Below are 5039 nucleotides of genomic sequence, written 5' to 3'. Positions count from 1 at the left end.
GGCCAGGCACACAGTAGGGGCAAAGCAAAAGCTAGTTTCCCCCCTCCTCAGTCAGCTCTCTAACCCTAAAGTCTGGTCATCAATGAAGTCTCCATTTTTCTAAAAGAATGATGCTCCCTTGTTGGTGATCTTTTTTCCCAGTGACCTCATCTGGTCCAAATCTCTGACTATCCTCTCCTTTAAATTCCCTTTTGGTAGTAACTCCCCACTAATCATCACTCTGCTGCCTGCATACCCGCCACTTGGCCCACTGTCACTGTGGCCAAGTCTAGGCACAGAGGCTGGACATGCTTCTGCATTGCCCCATGACACCCCCCCCTCCTCATTCCACCCAGCAATCCCCATGTGGGGGTCGGGCCATCTCATGCTGAGAGGCCCAACAAGTGTGAAATTGAACACTTTCAGTCTTTGCTACATTGACACTAATGTCTCCCACATTAATAATCCAAGTAAATGAAGCAAAATTAAATTTCTTAAAGAAAAAAAAAAGCCGGGCATGGTGGCTCATTCCTGCAATCTCAGCACTTTGGGAGGCCAAGGCGAGCAGATCTCTTGAACTCAGGAGTTCAAGACTAGCATCAGCCACATGGCAAAACCCTGTCTTTACAAAAAAATTTTAAAAAAATTTAGCTGGGTGTGGTGACACACAGCTGTAGTCCCAGCTACTTGGGAGGGAGGCTGAGGTGGGAGGATTGTTTGAGCCGAGAAGGCTGAGGTTGCAATGTGCTGACATCATACCACTGCACTCCAGCCTGTGCAACAGAGCAAGACCTGTCTCAAAAAAGAAAAAGTTAGTCAGAATTTAAGAGAGGAAGAGTGGGTTGAAGGAGGGAAATGCAAATTCAGTTTTGGACAGGTTGAGACTGAGAAAACTTTGAGACATTCAGGTGGTAAGGCCTCTACCCTGACTCTAATTCTAGTCCCAGAGCAAAACCCCAAAAGACTTCTGTGCTTAAAAGCCTGGAGAGATTGGTACCCTGGAATTTATGGTAAGAGAGAGTTTTAAGAAGGAGAAAGTGCTCAACAGGGTCAGAGGCTGTGAGAAGGGGAAAGACTAAGACATATTCCTTGAATCTGACAGCAATGAAGGGATCCATGGTGCTTGCAAGATGGTGAAGAAATGGAGTCAGAGAATGTGGACAATTCTTTTAGGAAGCGTATCTCTGAAAAAAGAAGGCAGGTGGAAGCTGGGGGAGCTTTTAACTGCTTTATTGGAGTATAACTGAGACATGCTATACACTGGACATATTTAATGTATACCGTGCAATAAGATTTTTTTTTAATTTTCTCTTTTTACCTCTAGAATAAGTAAGTTTTGACTTAGCAGATGAATACACCTATATAACCATCACCACAATTAAGGTACTGAGCATCCCTGTCACTCCCAAATGTTTCCTCATGCCTCTTTGTCATCCTTCCTGCCAGCCTCTCCCTGCCACCCTACAACATCAGATAATCACTTATCTGCTTTCTGTCACTACAGATGAGTTCGTATACTTTCCAATTTTATATAAATGGAGTCATACAGTGTGTACTTTTTTCCTGGCCTCTTTCTCAGTATAATTGAGATTCATCAGAGTTGTTGCATGTACCAGAGTATTCGATTATATGGACAAACTACAACGTGTTTATCCACTTACCTACTAATGAATTGTGTCTAGTTTTGGGCTATAACAAATAAAGCTGTAATGACAGTTACGTGCAAGCCTTTGTATTAGTATATGCTTTCACTTACCTGTTTCTCTTAGGTAAAAACCTAGCAGAAGAATGGCTGGGTCAAATGGTATATTTTAAGAAACTGCCAAACTGGTTTCCAAAGTGGTTGTACTATTTTGCATTCCCATTAGCAGTGTATCAAAGTTCCGATTGCTCTACGTCCTTTACAGTCTTTACTACATCCTTTTCAGTCTTTCTGGTAGGTAAGTACTAATATCTCTTTGTGATTTTATTATTTCTTTTTTTCTTGGATATGGAGTCTTGCTGTGTTGCCCAGTCTGGTCTTGAACTTCTGGGCTAAAGCAATCCTCCCACCTCAGCCTCCTGAGTAGCTGGGATTACAGGCATGAACCACCATGCCTAGCTTCTCCAGTATTTTAAATTTGCATTTTCCTAATGGCTAATAACACTGGTCCTCTTTCATGTGCTTATTTTTCACTTATATATCTTCTCTGATAAATTGTCTTTTCAAATCTTTTATTCCCTAATCTGGGAAGTGGTACCCACCACTTCTACCATATTTTTTAGAAGTAAGTCAGTTAAGTCCAGTCAACCTTCCATGGGAGAGGATTACATTGGAGTGGGACACTGGGGGCCATCCTAGAGGCTGTCTACCACGTGTGGCTTCCCATTTCTTTTAGGGTAAAATCCAAACTCCATATCCTGGTCTACAAAGCCCTGCTAGATTTAGCCCCAGTCTTCCACATTGCCTTTTTTTGTTATTTGAACATACTGAGCTCCTCCTTTTACAGTCTTAGTATTTTCTCTTCCCTCTCTACTTGGTTTGTTTTTCCATCAGATTTTCCCACAGTTGATCATCTGTCATTCAAGTCCCAGCTTAAAAGTTACCTCCTCAGAAAACCCAACCTCAGTCACCCAGTCAGAGTAGTCTACCAGTCACTCCTTATCACATCATTCTGTACTAGTTCTCTATGTGGCTCTTAGTGCTGATAGAATAAAAGTTTCAATGTAACAGGAAATTCCTTTGCCTTATTCATCGTTATAGCGCCAAATCCTAGAATAGTATTTTGCTTATGATAGATGCTTGCTTAATAAATATTTACTTACTGAACAAATGAATGAGATCTCCAAGGAAGCAAGAACAGATGGGATCCATAGTATAGCTGAAGGGATTAACCTTGGATAAAGTTCCTGCTGCTACTGCTGTTTAATAAACCACCCCAAATTTGGAAAAGGCATAGTGAAGATATCTCTGCTCCACCATGTCTAAGGCTTCAATTTGGAAGTCTTGAAGGCTGGAAGTGACTGGACAGTTGGGGCTGAAATTATCCAAAGTTTTGCTCACTTACATGTCTGGTGGTTGATGCTACCTGTTGGCCGAACCTTCAGCTTGGGATGACAGCCAAAATATCTACACAAATGCAGGCTTCTTCATGGCTTGCTTACTGAGTTCCAAGAGTAAGCACTTCAAGAAAGCCAGGTAGAAGTTGCATCACCTTTTGTCATCTAGACTAGAAAAATCACTTTTGCTGTAGTTATAAGCATGCCCAGATTCAAGGATAGAGAAGACCAACCCCATTTCTTGATAGAAGGAGTGTTAAACTCACATAGTAAGAAGAACATTTAGGATGGGAAATATTGTTGCTGCCATTCTGGTCAACTCCAACTATATCATGGCCAGTTTTGTGGTCATTCATGCCCCAATGATGACCATCAATGCAAGAAAACAGAAGAGAACAGCCTGGAAATTCTAAAGGTTTATGTTTATGAATTTTACAATTGATTGTCAGTTTTTATCTTCAACTAGGTAAGGACAAGTGGAAATCATTCCCAGGTCTTGTTTGGTTCAAACAATGTCCTTGTGTAGCTTCATGGTAATGGGATGTCTATAGGTCATCTTGGCAGCACCTCATGTGACTAATGAAAATATCCTTTAATTCTGTTTTGAATTTTCCTTCCTTTCAAACGCAGCCAAATTCATTAGTTTACTCTGAGAGCAACATTCAGGAGATTAATCCAAGTACCACTGGAAAAGTGATTCAGTTTTTTTTTTAAATGAGCACTGAAAAACACAAACAAAACCCCAAAACACTTGCCCAGATTCATTTTTATAACAGATGGGCTCTTTTGACAGGCAACTGGAATTCTTTAGCAGAGATCAGCTGTCTGTGGTTGGCGGGCTCCATTTCCTTTCAAGTGTTTGGTTCAGCTACAAACAGGTATAACCTGTAGCATTTGTTGTTTCTCTCTTTAGTCTTCATTTCTCCATTGTTATTTATATCTTTTTCTCTAGACACTGCTGTGAAAATTTGTGTCCTAGACACTTATTTTTTGTTTGTTTGATAAATTATAAAAGAATACTTTGCCTATTTTCATTCTGAAGTGTGAATAGCCTGCAAGTAACCTGCTTCTGTTGTAGAGTGATGTTTTCCACTTGCCATGCCTCTCGGTTACTGACAAAATTAGACAGTTTGTGCTTGGATGCTGGTAGGAATTCAGATTTGTATTATGATATATTGAAGCCCTAAGCCATGCTGTATAAAAGATTCTATCCCAAAGCACTGAAAATATCTACACAGTAATTATGATTAATTATGTAAAAAGTCTATGATTTGTATATAAGAAACATTTCATTAAGAGAAAGAGGAATATAAGGGAAAGGTAGAGAAAGAAATAAGAGAGAAGGAGATTGTGTCAATTAGTACCTGCTATGTTCCTGAGGGGAGAAAGAAAAAGTACAATTATAGCTCCCTCACAGAAAGGACTTTACAATTTTGTTAGGAAAGGAAAAAGAAATCTTGGTGCATAACACAATTAGAGAAGTATAATATGCTTCATGCAGTGAGGTTCCAACTTTAAGCCCTATAGTTGTGCTCAAAAGAAAGAGAAATTTAGTTTGGAATAACCTAGGAAAGTTCAGGGAGGAGGTGAGACTTGAGCCAAGACTTATAATTGGCAAGGGGAGGAGAGACAGCCTTCCAAAAAAGGATAACAGAAGGCGGCAAAATTCTGAGGCTTGAAAGAAAGGCATCCTTGCCTTGGGGACACCTGTGGCCCACAATCAGCGCCTCGGGTGTTCACTACTGTGGGGGAAATAAAGGCCTCCAGCTGGGGTCCAGGGGTGGGGCAAGGGAGGCTTGTGGGGCACTTACCACTGTAAACCAAAAATAAAATTTGAAGGACCCCCCTCAACCGTCTGAAAGAACTTCCTCCTCTAGTCCAGGGTCCTCCCAATTTAACCTAAAAGACTGGCTTAGGCCATGATGGGAAGGGGAGGTCAGACATGCCTCATTATGCCCTTCTTTCTTTTAGAATCCAGGAAAAGCTGCACAGCATTTAATATCAACATATACCTTAAGTCT

This window comes from Piliocolobus tephrosceles, chromosome 6, assembly GCF_002776525.5.
Source record: "Piliocolobus tephrosceles isolate RC106 chromosome 6, ASM277652v3, whole genome shotgun sequence".
NCBI lineage: Eukaryota > Metazoa > Chordata > Mammalia > Primates > Cercopithecidae > Piliocolobus > Piliocolobus tephrosceles.
Note: the sequence above shows the minus strand (reverse complement) of the source record.